At 45.0% G+C, this 20,641-nt stretch overlaps 1 protein-coding gene across 1 annotated transcript in view; it reads right to left on the minus strand.

Moving 5' to 3' along the window:
• Positions 1 to 20,641, minus strand: part of LOC311127854 (glutamate receptor ionotropic, delta-1-like) — a 481,343-nt gene that overhangs the window by 380,508 nt on the left and 80,194 nt on the right. The window lies entirely within an intron of this gene.

Consider the following 20,641-nt stretch of genomic DNA (forward strand, 5'->3'; position numbering starts at 1 on the left):
GATGGTAGGCTTTGTTACTTTGGTCCCAGCTCTCTGCAGGTCATTCACTAGGTCCCCCCATGTGGTTCTGGGATTTTTGTGATCATTTTGACCCCACGGGGTGAGATCTTGCATGGAGCCCCAGATCGAGGGAGATTATCAGTGGTCTTGTATGTCTTCCATTTCCTAATAATTGCTCCCACAGTTGATTTCTTCAAACCAAGCTGCTTACCTATTGCAGATTCAGTCTTCCCAGCCTGGTGCAGGTCTACAATTTTGTTTCTGGTGTCCTTTGACAGCTCTTTGGTCTTGGCCATAGTGGAGTTTGGAGTGTGACTGTTTGAGGTTGTGGACAGGTGTCTTTTATACAGGTAACAGTAAATACGGAAAATTTAAAGAACTTTGAAAGTTTATTCAAGTGCAGTCGCAAAAAACATAAAGCGCTATGATGAAACTGGCTCTCATGAGGACCGCCACAGGAATGGAAGACACAGAGCTACCTCTGCTGCAGAGGATAAGTTCACTGAAGTTACCAGCCTCAGAAATTGCAGGACAAATAAATGCTTCACAGAGTTCAAGTAACAGACACATCTCAACATCAACTGTTCAGAGGAGACTGTGTGAATCAGGCCTTCATGGTTGCAATTGCTGCAAAGAAACCAATACTAAAGACGGAGCTGCTCTTCCTCCCGGGGAAGGACTGCCCGCTCCATGATCTCGCCATCACGATTGACAACTCCATTGTGTCCTCCTCCCAGAGTGCAAAGAACCTTGGCGTGACCCTGGACAACACCCTTTCATTCTCCGCTAACATCAAAGCGGTGACCCGATCCTGCAGGATCATGCTCTACAACATTTGCAGAGTACGACTCTACCTTACACAGAAAGCGGCACAGGTCCTAATCCAGGCACTTGTCATCTCCCGTCTTGATTACTGCAACTCGCTGTTGGCTGGGCTCCCTGCCTGTGATATTAAACCCCTACAACTTATCCAGAACGCTGCAGCCCGTCTGGTGTTCAACCTTCCAAAGTTCTCTCATGTCACCCCGCTCCTCCGCACACTCCACTTGCTTCCAGTTGAGGCTGGCATCTACCACAAGACCATGGTGCTTGCCTACGGAGCTGTGAGGGGAACGGCACCTTCTTACCTTCAGGCTCTGATCCTACACCCAAATGAGGGCACTACGTTCATTCACCTCTGGCCTGCTAGCTCCCCTACCTCTACGGAAGCACAGTTCCCGCTCAGCCCAGTCAAAGCTATTCGCTGCTCTGGCACCCCAATGGTGGAACAAGCTCCCCCACGACGCCAGGACAGCGGAGTCACTGACCACCTTCCGGAGACACTTGAAACCCTACCTCTTTAAGGAATACCTGGAATAGTATAAAGTAATCCTTCTACCAGTGGTTGTCCCACTGGCTATCATAAGTTGAATGCACCAATTTGTAAGTCGCTCTGGATAAGAGCGTCTGCTAAATAATGTAAATGTAAATGTAAAGGACACCAATAATAAGAAGAAACTTGCTTGAGCCAAGAAACACAAGCAATGGACATTAGACCGGTGGAAATTTGTCCTTTGGTCTGGAGTCCAAATTTGAGATTTTTGGTTCCAACCGCCGGGTCTTTGTGAGTGAACGGATGATCTCTGCATGTGTATTTCCCACAGTAAAGCATGGAGGAGGAGGTGTTATGGTGTGGGGGTGCTTTGCTGGTGACACTGTCTGTGACTTATTTAGAATTCAAGGCACACTTAACCAAAATGGCTACCACAGTATTCTGCAGCGATTCGACATCCCATCTGGTTTGGGCTTAGTGGGACTATAATTTATTTTCAACATGACAATGACCCAACACACCTCCAGGCTGTGTAAGGGCTATTTTACCAAAAAGGAAAGTGATGGGGTCCTGTATCAGATGACCTTGCCTCCACAATCCCCCGACCTCAACCAAATTGAGATGGTTTGGGATGAGTCGGACCGCAGAGTGAAGGAAAAGCAGCCAACAATTGCTCAGCATATGTAGGAACTCCTTCAAGACTGTTGGAAATGCATTCAAGATGGAGCTGGTTGAGAGAATGCCAAGAGTGTCTAAAGCTGTCATCAAGGCAAAGGGGGGCTATTTGAAGAATCTCAAATATACAATATATTTCTATTTGTTTGTTTAACACTTTTTTGGTTACTACATGATTCCATATGTGTTATTTCATAGTTTTGATGTCTTCACTATTATTCAATAATGTAGAAAATAGTAAAAATAAAGAATAACCCTTGAATGAGTAGGTGTTCTAAAATGTTTGACCGGTAGTGTATATGCTATGTTTAATGCACTGTTTTCATTCTTGTAAAGTTCAGTGATCTCCAACAAAGCAAAATGTTCTTCCTTTCTTCCTCCCACACACACACACACACACACACACACACACACACACACACACACACACATGTTATGACCACATTGGCTTCACTGAATTTCTATGGTATACATCAGGGATGGGCAACTGGCGGCCGCGGTCTCCCTTTAGAAGGCCCTCTGATCAATAAAAATAAAATAAAAAATAAACTCAATCGGGGTCTCAATTTACTGTTGCAAGTTAGAATAGTAAAATACACAAGGTGAAATTTTGAATTTTGTTGTGCAAAGGCAGTTTTTCTCTTGTTATGTCAGTCACTAACTACGTTTCCATCCAACCCTTTCATGTAGATGAATTACCTGACGCATGAAAAAAGTCACGACCGGGCTGATGGAAACAGGAAATGTCGATACCATTTTATAAATTCCAACAATTTGTTTGTTCAACATGGTGGGGACTTTTTGTAACGGTACTATTAATTAGCCGAGAAATGGAGGTGGAAACACCTTTATGCAAATATTGATATAATGACCATCAAATCAAGGTAAAATTAGAATCACGTGATGATATGGTGTCTGGTCCTCCCACTATGTCTCGGGAAAGCATGTAGTTTATTAGGCTACAGATGAAATAAATTATGATGAACTTCACAGGGTGGTGAATGTGCAAGGTGATGAGCTTGATGCATGCTCCTTTCCAATAAATATCGAGGGTCTTATTCTGGTGACATGATGATCAATGTTTGGCTGCTGTTTGACAAATACAAATAATATTGTTTTTATCCATAATAATCTCATAATGTAGGTAGCCTACCAACACTGTCTCTGCGAGCTGTTGGCTAGAGTGCATGTGCCAAGACCAGAGTGGGCACGTTTGCTATATAACGGAACAGTTTTTGTGACAAAACCATCCGAAGAGTTGAAAATGCGAAGGAAACCCATTTAACTTGTATTTTTCATTCGGTACATTGGAATTTAATGGTAAAAGTTATTTTTATGTGCACTACATCATCACGCACAGCCTTTTATCTGCAAAAAGTCAGTTTAATGGAAACACATCTCTTGTGGGAGAATGCGCATATTGTTTTATGCAGATTTTTGAATATTTGCATGAAAATCTGTCGCAAATTGGATGGAAACCTAGCTTCTGATAGTCATTCAATTAGCCCATGTCAGCTGAAAATGTTTAGATTGGTAAATTATTCTAGCGGCCAGATATCTAAACTTAGTAATCATGGTCGAATTACCGGCCGGGGGGGCCCCCGTTGATTTTGTTAGTCAGTCTCACTCAGAGATCATATAAAAAACTGTAAACATTTCTCTCCACCCCATGGCAAAATGTGTAGAATTTCACGAATTAACTCTAAAACATGAAAAAGTATCTCGCTGTCAAGAGGGGATGATTTTTTCTGGGCCCCACCCCCATCAAAGTTACCCATCCCTGGAATACATGTTTGTGAAGCCGTCGGCCTCAGATTAATAGGGCCAAGGTAATTTGCCATGAACGTTGTTGCTTTCTCTTTCGGGTCCCTGTGTATATATTTGGACAGTTCCTTTGGTGTATGATGAAGTGTTAGCATGCTATAGGGATGCTGGGGGGACAGGACCGGACAGTGTCCCTGTGATAAGGCTAGAGAGGAGGGATGCCGGGGGGACAGGACCGGACAGTGTCCCTGTGATAAGGCTGGAGTGGAGGGATGCCGGGGGGACAGGACCGGACAGGGATCCCTGTGATAAGGCTGGAGTGGAGGGATGCTGGGGTGACAGGACCAGACAGTCTCCCTGTGATAAGGCTGGAGTGGAGGGATGCTGGGGGGACAGGACCGGACAGTCTCCCTGTGATAATCCCATTACTGTCTTAATTGTCACCACACACACACACACACACACACACACACACACACACAGCTGCTTTGCTTCTATTGAAGGGTTTTATATAGTTGTGTGGTCTAGAAAAGGCAGAGTAAAACAATAATTAGGATACATTAGAAGATACTAAGATACATATCCATGCATACAACAATAGACATGTAGAAGATGTGTAAACATATGGCCTGATATAAACATAACAATGAATGCACTTATAATACAGTGAGGAAAAAAAGTATTTAGTCAGCCACCAATTGTGCAAGTTCTCCCACTTAAAAAGATGAGAGAGGCCTGTAATTTTCATCATAGGTACACGTCAACTATGATAGACAAATTGAGACAAAAAAATCCAGAAAATCACATTGTAGGATTTTTTATGAATTTATTTGCGAATTATGCTGGAAAATAAGTATTTGGTCACCTCCAAACAAGCAAGATTTCTGGCTCTCACAGACCTGTAACTTCTTCTTTAAGAGGCTCCTCTGTCCTCCACTCGTTACCTGTATTAATGGCACCTGTTTGAACTTGTTATCAGTATAAAAGACACCTGTCCACAACCTCAAACAGTCACACTCCAAACTCCACTATGGCCAAGACCAAAGAGCTGTCAAAGGACACCAGAAACTAAATTGTAGACCTGCACCAGGCTGGGAAGACTGAATCTGCAATAGGTAAGCAGCTCGGTTTGAAGAAATCAACTGTGGGAGCAATTATTAGGAAATGGAAGACATACAAGACCACTGATAATCTCCCTCGATCTGGGGCTCCACGCAAGATCTCACCCCGTGGGGTCAAAATGATCACAACAACGGTGAGCAAAAACCCCAGAACCACACGGGGGACCTAGTGAATGACCTGCAGAGAGCTGGGACCAAAGTAACAAAGCCTACCATCAGTAACACACTATGCCGCCAGGGACTCAAATCCTGCAGTAACAGACGTGTCCCCCTGCTTAAGCCAGTGTCACGATCGTCAGGGAGAGACCAATGCGCAGCGTGTTGAACGAACATACTTTAATTAGTTAAAGTGTCAACAAAACAAGAAACGACTCGTGAAGTCCACGGTATCAATGACCGAACACGGAACAAAAACCCACCAACACAAAGGGAAAACATACAGTTTAAATATGGCACCCAATCAGAGACAACCAGCCAACAGCTGACACTCGTTGCCTCTGATTGGGAGTCACTCAGGCAAAACATAGAAATAGACGAACTAGAACCCCCAACATAGAAACACACCATAGAACAAACACACCCTGGCTCAACAACTAGAGTCCCATAGCCAGGGTGTGACAGTACCCCCCCCTAAAGGCGCGGACTGCGACCGCGCCTCAAAAAGAGCAAAACAGGGGAGGGCTGGGTGGGCATACCTCCTCGGCGGCGGTTCTGGCTCCGGGCTTGCCCACCACCCTCCAACAAACCCCCCATAGCGCCCCTGGTCCGGTCTGGCCCCGCTGGCTGGAGCTGGACTGGACGTAGCAGGAGCGGTTAGCTTCAACTCTGTAGTGGAGCCGTTGACCGGTACCTGGTTAGGCACCGGTGACCCAGGCACGGGTTGTGCCGGACAGACGACGCGCACCCCTGGCTTGGTGCGTGAGGCAGGAAAGGACCGGACCTGGCTGACGATGCGCACCCCTGGCTTGGTGCGTGGAGCAGCAACGGGCCGGACCGGGCTGACGATACGCACCCCTGGCTTGGTGCGTGGAGCCTGAACGGGCCTCACCGGACTGACGACTCGCACCCCTGGCTTGGTGCGTGGAGCAGCAACGGGCCGGACCGGGCTGACGATGTGCACCCCTGGCTTGGTGCGTGGAGCCGGAACGGGCCTCACCGGACTGACGACTCGCACCCCTGGCTTGGTGCGTGGAGCAGCGACGGGCCGGACCGGGCTGACGATGCGCACCCCTGGCTTGGTGCGTGGAGCCGGAACGGCCCTCACCGGACTGACGACTCGCACCCCTGGCTTGGTGCGAGTGGCAGGAACGGGCTGGACCAGGCTGACGACTCGCACCCCTGGCTTGGTGCGAGTGGCAGGAACAGGCCGGGCCGGGCTGGCGACGCGCACCGTAGACTTGGTGCGAGTGGCAGGAACAGGCCAGGCCGGGCTGGCGACACGCACCGTAGGCTTGGTGCGTGGAGCAGGGACAGGCCGGGCTGGGCTGGCGACGCACACCGTAGGCCTGGTGCGTGGAGCAGGGACAGGCCGGGCTGGGCTGGCGACGCACACTGTAGGCTTGGTGCGTGGAGCAGGGACAGGCCGGGCCGGGCTGGCGACGCACACCGTAGGCTTGGTGCGTGGAGCAGGGACAGGCCGGGCCGGGCTGGCTACGCACACCGTAGGCTTGGTGCGTGGAGCAGGGACAGGCCGGGCTGGGCTGGCGACGCACACCGTAGGCTTGGTGCGTGGAGCAGGGACAGGCCGGGCCGGGCTGGCGACGCGCACCATACACTTAGTGCGGGAAGCAGGAACGGGCCGGGCCGGGCCGGCGACGCACACCGTAGGTTTGGTGCGAGGGGCAGGAACAGGCAGGGCCGGGCTGGCGACGCACACCGTAGGCTTGGTGCGAGGGACAGGAACAGGCCGGGCTGGGCTGGCGACGTGCACCGTACACTTAGTGCGGGAAGCAGGAACGGGCCGGACCGGACTGGTGACGCACACCACTTGCTTGGTGTGAGGAGCGGGACTGGGTTTCATCATAACCCTCCGCTCCCTCAGCTGCCTACCGAGTTCCTCTCGCCGTGCCTTATTTCTCACCCTTTCCCTTATCGCCTCCAATAGCTCCATCCTCTGCAACACTAACTCCTGCTCCCTCTGGGCCAGTAGCCCCCTTAACCTGGTGGCCTCCTCACCTAATCGCCCTGTGGCAGCCTCCTGCTGCCCAGTCGCCCCTGCCGTGTGCCCCCCCCTAAATTTTTTTTGGGGTTGCCTCTCGACCGTCCGACGCTGACACTGCTTACGCCGTTGCTCCTCTCTCCGTCGCCTCTCAACTGTCTCACTCCATGGCCGGCGATCCATCCCGGCCAGGATCTCCTCCCAGGTCCAGGACCCTTTCCCGTCCAATATCTCCTCCCATGTCCAGGCTGCCTGCTCCTGGACACGCTGCTTGGTCCTGGTATGGTGGGTTTTTCTGTCACGATCGTCAGGGAGAGACCAATGCGCAGCGTGTTGAACGAACATACTTTAATTAGTTAAAGTGTCAACAAAACAAGAAACGACTCGTGAAGTCCACGGTATCAATGACCGAACACGGAACAAAAACCCACCAACACAAAGGGAAAACATACAGTTTAAATATGGCTCCCAATCAGAGACAACCAGCCAACAGCTGACACTCGTTGCCTCTGATTGGGAGTCACTCAGGCAAAACATAGAAATAGACGAACTAGAACCCCCAACATAGAAACACACCACATAGAACAAACACACCCTGGCTCAACAACTAGAGTCCCATAGCCAGGGTGTGACAGCCAGTACATGTCCAGGCCCGTCTGAAGTTTGCTAGAGTGCATTTGGATGATCCAGAAGAGGATTGGGAGAATGTCATATGGTCAGATGAAACCAAAATAGAACTTTTTGGTAAAAACTCAACTCGTCATGTTTGGAGGACAAAGAATGCTGAGTTGCATCCAAAGAACACCATACCTACTGTGAAGCATGGGGGTGGAAACATCATGCATTGGGGCTGTTTTTCTGCAAAGGGACCAGCACGACTGATCCGTGTAAAGGAAAGAATGAATGGGGCCATGTATCGTGAGATTTTGAGTGAAAACCTCCTTCCATCAGCAAGGGCATTGAAGATGAAACGTGGCTGGGTCTTTCAGCATGACAATGATCCCAAACACACCGCCCGGGCAATGAAGGAGTGGCTTCGTAAGAAGCATTTCAAGGTCCTGGAGTGGCCTAGCCAGTCTCCAGATCTCAACCCCATAGAAAATCTTTGGAGGGAGTTGAAAGTCCGTGTTGCCCAGCGACAGCCCCAAAACATCACTGCTCTAGAGGAGATCTGCATGGAGGAATGGGCCAAAATACCAGCAACAGTGTGTGAAAACCTTGTGAAGACTTATAGAAAACGTTTGACCTGTGTCATTGCCAACAAAGGGTATATAACAAAGTATTGAGAAACTTTTGTTATTGACCAAATACTTATATTCTACCATAATTTGCAAATAAATTCATTAAAAATCCTACAATGTGATTTTCTGGATTTTTATTTCTCATGTTGTCTGTCATAGTTGACGTGTACCTATGATGAAAATTACAGGCCTCTCTCATCTTTTTAAGTGGGAGAACATGCACAATTGGTGGCTGACTAAATACTTTTTTTCCCCACTGTATATTATAGGGATATACACTCAGTGGACTGTTTATTAGGTACACCACCCCGTTCACAAAAATGGTTTGCTCCTATAGACAGTAAGTCACGTGGCTTACTATATAAATCAGGCAGACAGGCATCGAGGCAATCAGTTACTGTTCAATTGAATGTTAGAATGGGCAAAACGAGAGGCCTAAGCGACTTTGAGCATGGTATGATCATCGGGGCCAGGCTCGCCGGTTCTGGCGCTGGTACAACTGTGTAGTGCAGAATGGCATCTCGGAATACACAACTTGTCAGTCCTTGTCATGGATGGGCTATTGCAGCAGATGACCACACCAGATTCCAATCCTATCAGCTAAAAACAAGAAGAAGCGGCTCCTGTTGTGTCATGCTGATGGATTTGGCGTAAGCAGCATGAGTCCATGGCCCCATCCTGCCTGGTGTCAACTGTACACGCTGGTGGCGGTGGTGGAATGGTGTGGGGAATGTTTTCCTGGCACACGTCGGGTCCCTTGATACCAATTGAGCAACATTTGAATGCCACACCTTGTAGAATCCATGCCCCAAATAATTCAGGCTGTTCTGGAGGCGAACGGGGGTCCAACCTGGTACTAGATGGGTGTACCTAATAAACTGACCACTGAGTGTATACAGGTACACCACCAGAGGGAGAGAAATTAAGGCACTTTTATGGCCCTCTCGCAGGCCAGCTAAAATGAGATATAATCTAAAGCATGGCAACTATGCATGCACTGAAACAGATCTATAAGGCACTGGAAACTCCTACAGCATAATCAGTACAATGGCAAATAGGTGTGAGGGTGATTGACATGGCTGTAGGCCAATCAGTTAGAAAGGGCTGGCCTATTTTACATTGTTTCAATTTAATATTTGAAGTTAAAAAGTTTCCTCAAGTATTTATGACTACAAAAATGTTAATTCTGAAATTATACTAACTTACACCAAATTGACTTTTTCCTAATAAAAGAAAGTAAAGTCAACTTTAAAGTTTGTCAGTATAACCTATTATTTATAGTTTAATCAATTTAGGTTTTAGTAGAGATAACTAGCCTCCATTTTGAAATTGATATTTTCAATTAACATAAATTACTATGAAGTAGAGCCTGGGTGCACATTTTGGTTCTTGCGCTAGCACTACACAGCTGATTCCAATAATCAAAGCTTGATGATGAGTTGATTATTTGAATCAGCTGTGTAGTACTGGAGCAAAAAACAACACGTGCACCCATGGGGGGCCCCAGGACCAAGTTTGGGAAGCACTGAAGTAGTCTATATATATACATTGACTAAACAACACTAGAACACTAGAATGGCACCGGAGAAGATGGCTGCCGTTTTACAGCCTTCTAACCAATTGTACTAGTATGTGTGTTTTTCCGCGTTATTTGTAATTTATTTTGTACATGTTTCTGGCATCGTCTCTTATAACCAAAAAGAGCTTCTGGATATCAGGACAGCGATTACTCACCTCGTATTGGACGAAGATTTTTTCTTCAACGAGGCGGCCGCGAAGGATATCCTACAGACACCCGACAACGCCCAAATCCCCGTCATTCGCATGAGAAAGGGACAGAGATATCGTGGACGTAGGTCGGGGTGCCTTGTAAGGATCCGACGGCGAGTGAGTAAACTGCCTCTCCCATCAATCCAATTAGCCAATCTTCAATCATTTGAGAATAAATTGGATGACCTAAGATTACGGTTATCCTACCAACGGGACACTAAAAACTGTAATATCTTATGTTTCACCGAGTCGTGGCTGAACGACGACATGAACACCATACAGCTAGTGGGCTATACGCTACATCAGCAGGATAGAACGGCTGACCCCGGTAAGACAAGGGGTGGCGGTCTGTGTATATTTGTAAACAACAGCTGGTGCACAAAATCAAATACTACGGAAGTCTCAAGGTTTTGCTCGCCTGAGGTAGAGTATCATATGATAAGCTGTAGACCACACTATTTACCAAGAGAGTTTTCATCTATATTTTTCATAGCTGTCTATTTACCACCACAAACCAATGCTGGCATTAAGATTGCACTGAATGAGCTGTATAAGGCCATAAGTCAACAGGAAAACGCTCATCCAGAGGCAGCGCTCCTAGTGGCCGGGGACTTTAATGCAGGGAAACTTAAATCTGTTCTACCTAATTTCTACCAGCATGTGAAATGTGCAACCAGAAAAAAAACTCTAGACCACCTTTACTCCACACACAGAGACGCATACAAAGCTCTCCCTCGCCCTCCATTTGGCAAATCTGACCATAACTATCCTCCTGATTCCTGCTGACAAGCAAAAACTAAAGCAGGAAGCACCAGTGACTCGGTCAATAAAGAAGTGGTCAGATGACGCAGATGCTAAGCTACAGGACTGTTTTGCTAGCACAGACTGGAACATGTTCCGGGATTCTTCAGATAGCATTGAGGAGTACACCACATCAGTCACTGGCTTCTTCAATAAGTGCATCAATGATGTCGTCCCCACAGTGACCGTACGTACATACCCCAACCAGAAGCCATGGATTATAGGAAACATCCGCACTGAGCTAAAGGGTAGAGCTGCCGCTTTAAAGGAGCGGGACTCTAACCCGGACGCTTATAAGAAATCCCGCTATGCCCTCCGACGAACCATAAAACAGGTAAAGAGTCAATACAGGCCTAAGATTGAATCGTACTACACCGGCTCTGACGCTCGTCGGATGTGGCAGGGCTTGAAAACTATTACAGACTACAAAGGGAAGCACAGCCGCGAGCTGCCCACTTCTATGCTCGCTTCGAGGCAAGCAACACTGAAGCATGCATGAGAGCACCAGCCGTTCCGGATGACTATGTGATCACGCTCTCCGTAGCCGATGTGAGTAAGACTTTTAAGCAGGTCAACATTCACAAGGCCGCAGGGCCAGATGGATTACCAGGACGTGTACTCTGAGCATGTGCTGACCAACTGGCAAGTTTCTTCACTGACATTTTCAACATGTCCCTGACTGAGTCTGTAATACCAACATGTTTCAAGCAGACCACCATAGTCCCCGTGCCCAAGGACACTAAGATAACTTGCCTAAATGACTACCGACCCGTAGCACTGACATCTGTAGCCATGAAGTGCTTTGAAAGGCTGGTCATGGCTCACATCAACACCATTATCCCAGAAACCCTAGACCCACTCCAATTTGCATACCGCCCCAACAGATCCACAGATGATGCAATCTCTATTGCACTCCACACTGCCCTTTCCCACCTGGACAAGAGGAACACCTACGTGAGAATGCTATTCATTGACTACAGCTCAGCATTCAACACCATAGTGCCCTCAAAGCTCATCACTAAGCTAAGGATCCTGGGATTAAACACCTCCCTCTGCAACTGGATCCTGGACTTCCTGACGAGCCGCCCCCAGATGGTAAGGGTAGGTAACAACACATCTGCCTCACTGATCCTCAACACAGGGGCCCCTCAGGGGTGCGTGCTCAGTCCCCTCCTGTACTCCCTGTTCACCCATGACTGCATGGCCAGGCACGACTCCAACACCGTCATTACGTTTGCCGACGACACAACAGTGGTAGGCTTGATCACTGACAACGATAAGACAGCCTATAGGAGGAGGTCAGAGACCTGGCCGTGTGGTGCCAGGATAACAACCTCTCCCTCAACGTGACCAAGACAAAGGAGATGATTGTGGACTACAGGAAAAAAAAAAGGACTGAGCACACCCCCATTCTCATCGACGGGGCTGTAGTGGAACAGGTTGAGAGCTTCAAGTTTCTTGGTGTCCACATCACCAACGAACTATCATGGTCCAAACACACCAAGACAGTTGTGAAGAGGGCACGACAAAGCCTATTCCCCCTCAAGAGCCTGAAAAGATTTGGCATGGGTCCTCAGATCCTCAAAAAAGTATACAGCTGCACCATCAAGAGCATCCTGACTGGTTGCATCACCGCCTGGTATGGCAACTGCTTAGCCTCCGACCGCAAGGCACTACAGAGGGTAGTGCGTACGGCCCAGTACATCACTGGGGCCAAGCTTCCTGCCATCCAGGACGTCTATACCAGGCGGTGTCAGAGGAAGGCCCTCAAAATTGTCAAAGACTCCAGCCACCCTAGTCATAGAGTGTTCTCTCTGCTACCGCACGGCAAGCGGTACCGGAGTGCCAAGTCTAGGTCCAAAATACTTCTCAACAGCTTCTACCACCAAGCCATAAGACTCCTGAACAGCTAATCATGGCTACCCGGACTATTTGCACTGCCCCCCCACCCCATCTTTTTACGCTGCTGCTACTCTGTTAATTACAGTGGGGGAAAAAAGTATTTAGTCAGCCACCAATTGTGCAAGTTCTCCCACTTAAAAAGATGAGAGAGGCCTGTAATTTTCATCATAGGTACACGTCAACTATGACAGACAAAATGAGGAAAAAAAATCCTGAAAATCACATTGTAGGATTTCTAATGAATTTATTTGCAAATTATGGTGGAAAATAAGTATTTGGTCAATAACAAAAGTTTCTCAATACTTTGTTATATACCCTTTGTTGGCAATGACACAGGTCAAACGTTTTCTGTAAGTCTTCACAAGGTTTTCACACACTGTTGCTGGTATTTTGGCCCATTCCTCCATGCAGATCTCCTCTAGAGCAGTGATGTTTTGGGGCTGTCGCTGGGCAACACAGACTTTCAACTCCCTCCAAAGATTTTCTATGGGGTTGAGATCTGGAGACTGGCTAGGCCACTCCAGGACCTTGAAATGCTTTTTACGAAGCCACTCCGTCGTTGCCCGGGCGGTGTGTTTGGGATCATTGTCATGCTGAAAGACCCAGCCACGTTTCATCTTAAATGCCCTTGCTGATGGAAGGAGGTTTTCACTCAAAATCTCACGATACATGGCCCCATTCATTCTTTCCTTTACACGGATCAGTCGTCCTGGTCCCTTTGCAGAAAAACAGCCCCAAAGCATGATGTTTCCACCCCCATGCTTCACAGTAGGTATGGTGTTCTTTGGATGCAACTCAGCATTCTTTGTCCTCCAAACACGACGAGTTGGGTTTTTACCAAAAAGTTATATTTTGGTTTCATCTGACCATATGACATTCTCCCAATCCTCTTCTGGATCATCCAAATGCACTCTAGCAAACTTCAGACGGGCCTGGACATGTACTGGCTTAAGCAGGGGGACACGTCTTGCACTGCAGGATTTGAGTCCCTGGCGGCGTAGTGTGTTACTGATGGTAGGCGTTGTTACTTTGGTCCCAGCTCTCTGCAGGTCATTCACTAGGTCCCCCCGTGTGGTTCTGGGATTTTTGCTCACCGTTCTTGTGATCATTTTGACCCCACGGGGTGAGATCTTGCGTGGAGCCCCAGATCGAGGGTGATTATCAGTGGTCTTGCATGTCTTCCATTTCCTAATAATTGCTCCCACAGTTGATTTCTTCAAACCAAGCTGCTTACCTATTGCAGATTCAGTCTTCCCAGCCTGGTGCAGGTCTAAAATTTTGTTTCTGGTGTCCTTTGACAGCTCTTTGGTCTTGGCCATAGTGGAGTTTGGAGTGTGACTGTTTGAGCTTGTGGACAGGTGTCTTTTATACTTATAATAAGTTCAAACAGGTGCCATTAATACAGATAACGAGTGGAGGACAGAGGATTCTCTTAAAGAAGAAGTTACAGGTCTGTGAGAGCCAGAAATCTTGCTTGTTTGTAAGTGACCAAATACTTATTTTCCACCATAATTTGCAAATCAATTAATTAAAAATCGTACAATGTGATTTTCTGGATTTTTTTTCCTCAATTTGTCTGTCATAGTTGATGTGTACCTATGATGAAAATTACAGGCCTCTCTCATCTTTTTAAGTGGGAGAACTTGCACAATTGGTGGCTGACTAAATACTTTTTTCGTCCACTGTATTTATGCATAGTCACTTTAACTCTACCCACATGTACAGTGGGGAAAAAAAGTATTTAGTCAGCCACCAATTGTGCAAGTTCTCCCACTTAAAAATATGAGAGAGGCCTGTAATTTTCATCATAGGTACACGTCAACTATGACAGACAAATTGAGATTTTTTTTCCCAGAAAATCACATTGTAGGATTTTTAATGAATTTATTTGCAAATTATGGTGGAAAATAAGTATTTGGTCACCTACAAACAAGCAAGATTTCTGGCTCTCACAGACCTGTAACTTCTTCTTTAAGAGGCTCCTCTGTCCTCCACTCGTTACCTGTATTAATGGCACCTGTTTGAACTTGTTATCAGTATAAAAGACACCAGTCCACAACCTCAAACAGTCACACTCCAAACTCCACTATGGCCAAGACCAAAGAGCTGTCAAAGGACACCAGAAACAGAATTGTAGACCTGGACCAGGCTGGGAAGACTGAATCTGCAATAGGTAAGCAGCTTGGTTTGAAGAAATCAACTGTGGGAGCAATTATTAGGAAATGGAAGACATACAAGACCACTGATAATCTCCCTCGATCTGGGGCTCCACGCAAGATCTCCCCCCGTGGGGTCAAAATGATCACAAGAACGGTGAGCAAAAATCCCAGAACCACATGGGGGGACCTAGTGAATGACCTGCAGAGAGCTGGGACCAAAGTATCAAAGCCTACCATCAGTAACACACTACGCCGCCAGGGACTAAAATCCTGCAGTGCAAGACGTGTCCCCCTGCTTAAGCCAGTACATGTCCAGGCCCGTCTGAAGTCTGCTAGAGTGCATTTGGATGATCCAGAAGAGGATTGGGAGAATGTCATATGGTCAGATGAAACCAAAATATAACTTTTTGGTAAAAACTCAACTCGTCGTGTTTGGAGGACAAAGAATGCTGAGTTGCATCCAAAGAACACCATACCTACTGTGAAGCATGGGGGTGGAAACATCATGCTTTGGGGCTGTTTTTTTGCAAAGGGACCAGGACAACTGATCCGTGTAAAGGAAAGAATGAATGGGGCCATGTATCGTGAGATTTTGAGTGAAAACCTCCTTCCATCAGCAAGGGCATTGAAGATGAAATGTGGCTTGGTCTTTCAGCATGACAATGATCCCAAACACACCGCCCAGGCAACAAAGGAGTGGCATCGTAAGAAGCATTTCAAGGTCCTGGAGTGGCCTAGCCAGTCTCCAGATCTCAACCCCATAGAACATCTTTGGAGGGAGTTGAAAGTCTGTGTTGCCCAGCGACAGCCCCAAAACATCACTGCTCTAGAGGAGATCTGCATTGAGGAATGGGCCAAAATACCAGCAACAGTGTGTGAAAACCTTGTGAAGACTTACAGAAAACGTTTGACCCGTGTCATTGCCAACAAAGGGTATATAACAAAGTATTGAGAAACTTTTGTTATTGACCAAATACTTATATTCTACCATAATTTGCAAATAAATTCATAAAAAATCCTACAATGTGATTTTCTGGATTTTTATTTCTCATGTTGTCTGTCATAGTTGACGTGTACCTATGATGAAAATTACAGGCCTCTCTCATCTTTTTAAGTTGGAGAACTTGCACAATTGGTGACTGACTAAATACTTTTTTTCCCCACTGTACATATTACTTCAACTACCTCAACTAGGCGGTGCCCCCGCACATTGACTCTGCACCGGTACCCCCCTGTATATATAGCCTCCCTACTGTTATTTTATTTTACTTCTGCTCTTTTTTTCTCAACACTTTTTTGTTGTTGTTTTATTTTACTTTTTTATTAAAAGATAAATGCAATGTTGGTTAAGAGCTGTAAGTAAGCATTTCACTGTAATGTCTGCACCTGTTGTATTCGGCACATATGGCCAATAACATTTGATTTGATTTAATCTCACTAACTCTTACAATTATATAATTTAGATTTCAGTAGGCAATATAGCTCCCTCTGTCCCTTGCTCATGTGCAAGCTTTTCAACCTGTTTCAAACCTGGCAGTGCACTCAGTAATGTCAACCAACCAACAGAACACTTTAACTAAAACAACATTCTCAGTAACGGTTACAGAAACGTTTTACTTGTTACTTTTTACATGTGGTTGTTTATCTACCATTGTTGAATACACTAACTGAAGTTGCTCTGGATAAAAGTGTCTGCTAAATGATCAAAATGTAAATGTAAAAATGAACAGTTGCAAAGCATGCTGGGTATACAAAAAGAAAGGAGGACCAAGGAACTCTGCATATAATTAATTAAAATGCCTTTATTTGTATGACATGTTCAATGGAAACGAAGTTTAAAAACTCTGACATGTCACGGCTGCATGGCCTTTGTCAGGGAGTACAAAGATATGATAATACAATGTCCTCTTTTGAACAGCTTTTTCCAATCAACCCTAATTTGAAGAGGGAGTGGTTACAGAATTCATTGGACAACACCTAGTAAGCAATACCATACACATTAAAAAGTGAAATACTGTAGATATGTTATAAAAAATGCATATCAAGACTAGAACAGATCAGAACCCCTAAAAAGTTAGTTCTAACCTTGAATATGACTGGGCAAAGTGGTAAGAATAGGAAAGCCATCTATTTTATAGTACACTAGATAACAGCATCCCCCCAAAATAATGTTGTTTCGCGTTGATTTTTGTTGATTCAAATTAGTTACATAAGTATAGGCAATTAGATAAATTTAAGTAATCTTAACTTGAGAATGTTATGTTGTTTCAGTAGATTTTACTTCATGGTTGTGAACTTCTAGGCCCTAGTAAAAAACAATCCTATAGGATTACTGCATTCTCCTAATTCTATAGGATTTTGTGTCACCTCTATCAGAATCCTATCAGACTACTTTTTTCCTATTGGAAATCAAAAGTAATCCTATTGGATCCTATAGGATTCTCGCAACCCTATAGGATTTTGTGTCAACTCTATCAGAATCCTATTGGACAAATTTAATGTACAATTTTGTAAGCTTGCCTTGCTGTTCATAATTTTTTTTATTTCAAAGTCAATCACTTGTCATTGTTCTTTATTGTAGTAACGTATTGTAGTAATGTAGCGTTAACAATAGAGATTGAAGATATTTGCCAATGCAGGTAAGCAGTAGCTAATTATTTTCTTGCTTATTGTGTAGTGGAGAATAAAAAGACCTGTATGCTATATGTAGCTACACTTGAAGTCTGAAGTTTACATACACTTAGGTTGGAGCCATTAAAACTTGTTTTTCAACCACTCCACAAATGTCTTGTTAACAAACTATAGTTTTGGCAAGTCGGTTAAGACATCTAATTTTTCCAACAATTGTTTACAGACAGATTATTTCACTTATAATTCACTGTATCACAATTCCAGTGGGTCAAAAGTTTACATACACTAAGTTGACTGTGCCTTTAAACAGCTTGGAAAATTCCAGAAAATGATGTCATGGCTTTAGAAGCTTCTGATAGGCTAATCGATATATTTGAGTCAATTGGAGGTGTACCTGTGGATATATTTCAAGGCCTACCGTCAAACTCAGTGCCTCTTTGCTTGACATCATGGGGAAATCAAAAGAAATCAGCCAAGACCTCAGAAAAAAATGTGTAGACCTCCACAAGTCTGGTTCATCCTTGGGAGCAATTTCCAAACGCCTGAAGGTACCACGTTCATCTGTACAAACAATAGTATGCAAGTATAAACACCATGGGACCACGCAGCCGTCATACCGCTCAGGAAGGAGATGTGTTCTGTCTCCTAGAGATGAACGTACTTTGGTGCAAAAAGTGCAAATCAATCCCAGAAGAACAGCAAAGGACCTTGTGAAGATACTGGAGGAAAAAGGTACAAAACGAGTCCTATATCGACCTTCCTGAAAGGCCGCTCAGCAAGGAAGAAGCCACTGCTCCAAAACTGCCATAAAAAAGCCAGACTACGGTTTGCAACTGCACATGGGGACAAAGATCTTACTTTTTGGAGAAATGTCCTCTGGTCTGATGAAACAAAAATAGAACTGTTTGGCCATAATGACCATCGTTATGTTTGGAGGAAAAAGGGGGTTGGCTTGCAAGCCGAAGAACAACATCCCAACCGTGAAGCACAGGGGTGGCAGCATCATGCTGTGGGGGTGCTTTGCTGCAGGAGGGACTGGTGCACTTCACAAAATTCATGGCATCATGAGGAAGGAAAATTATGTGGATATATTGAAGCAACATCTCAAGACATCAGTCAGGAAGTTAAAGCTTGGTCGCAAATGGGTCTTCCAAATGGACAATGACCCCAAGCATACTTCCAAAGTTGTGGCAAAATGGCTTAATGACAACAAAGTCAAGGTATTGGAGTGGCCATCACAAAGCCCTGACCTCAATCCTATAGAACATTTGTAGGAAGAACTGAAAAAGCGTTTGTGAGCAAGGAGGCCTACAAACCTGACTCAGTTACACCAGCACTGTCAGGAGGAATGGGACAACATTCACCCAACTTATTGTGGGAAGCTTGTGGAAGGCTACCCGAAACGTTTTACCCAAGTTAAACAATTGAAAGGCAATGCTACCAAATACTAATTGAGTGTATGTAAACTTCTGACCCACTGGGAATGTGATGAAAGAAATAAAAGCTGAAATTTACATTTTAGTAGACACTCTTATCCAGAGCAACTTACAGGAGCAATTAGGGTTAAGTGCATTGCTCAAGGGCACATCGACAGATTTTTCACCTAGTCGGCTCGGGGATTAGAACCAGCAACCTTTCGGTTACTGGCACTACGCTCTTAACCACTAAGCTACCTGCCGCCCAGAAATAAATCATTCCTTCTACAATTATTCTGACATTTCACATTCTTAAAATAAAGTGGTGATCCTAACTGACCTAAGACAGGGAATTTTTACAAGGATTAAATGTCAGGAATTGTGAAAAACTGAATTTAAATGTATTTGGCTAAGGTGTATGTAAACTTCCAACTTCAACTGTATGTAGTCGATCTGTGTATGGACCCTAAAATGTGTGGTATAAATATGAGTTCAGAACAGTGGTTTTAAATTGTTCTCGCTAGAATGCTTCCACTGGTAATGACTGAGTGAAGGAAATGTGACTGTTACATGTCAAACTGCTGTGGAATGAAAGACCTGCTTCAGTACTAGGTACTCCACATTGAACCACAGCCAGAGGATGGGTACATTATGGGCACATTGTTGTTATGCTTTTCTCATTTGTTGCTCATATGGTAAGTACGTATTTGTTGCATGAGAAATATAAGAAAAGCTATTACTACCGCCAGTACCGGCATTGTGAAAAACACAAGGCTCATTGTCAATGAACTGCGTGGTATCCGTTGGCAGTTTGTGATGTGCGTGAATGAGGACAAATGTAAGCACCCACCTTATTATTATTATAAAATTTCCATCGCCAAAATGTCTAGAAATCCTATAGGAGAATTCTTTTTGAAACCCTATAGGATCCTATAGGATTCCAATACAAGGATCCAATTAGAATCCAATAGAAAAAAAACTATCTGATTTTGGAACCAGTCTATTGGACTCCTATGGGATTCTATCCTTTATGGTTTTATCTTATAGAATCCTATAAGATTCCAAAACAAGAATCCAATAGAAAATCATATCAGATTTTGGAACCAGTCCTGTTGGACTCCAATAGGATATTAAACTCTTGTATATAAAATCCTATCAGTGTGCTGGAGTCTGGTGTAGCGGTCTAATCTCCCTACTCCGGAGCACATATGCACTCTTGGTGACGAGGATTCGATTATCTGAGCCCTTACCCACTTTCTGTACCCCTCTCTATATCTGTAATTACATATGTCCTGTAAAAAAACTATAAAATAACTCAAAAAATCCTATAGGATTCCCAAATAAATCCTAATAGAATCCAAAAGAAAATCCTATCAGATTTTGGAACCAGTCCTACTGGACTCTATATTGGACTATATACAACCAGTACTATTGGACTCTATACAATCATATTCACCTGATTTTCAAACGTTGCTATGGGCACAGCCAAACAATGGAAGTGATGGATTCGACTTCCACTTTACTTATTGGTCCTTTGTAGCTCTGTTTATAGTTTGCTCATTAATTTAGTGTGTTTTAAAGGGGGAAAGTAATGAGAAAAATATATCATGAAGTAGGTTATTTACATGCAGTATTCACCAACAAATAATTAGTTTTTCCCAGTTACATCCCTCTGCCATTCGACCCAGTCTC

The sequence above is a fragment of the Coregonus lavaretus genome (assembly GCF_964263955.1).
Source record: "Coregonus lavaretus genome assembly, chromosome: 1".
Classification (NCBI taxonomy): domain Eukaryota; kingdom Metazoa; phylum Chordata; class Actinopteri; order Salmoniformes; family Salmonidae; genus Coregonus; species Coregonus lavaretus.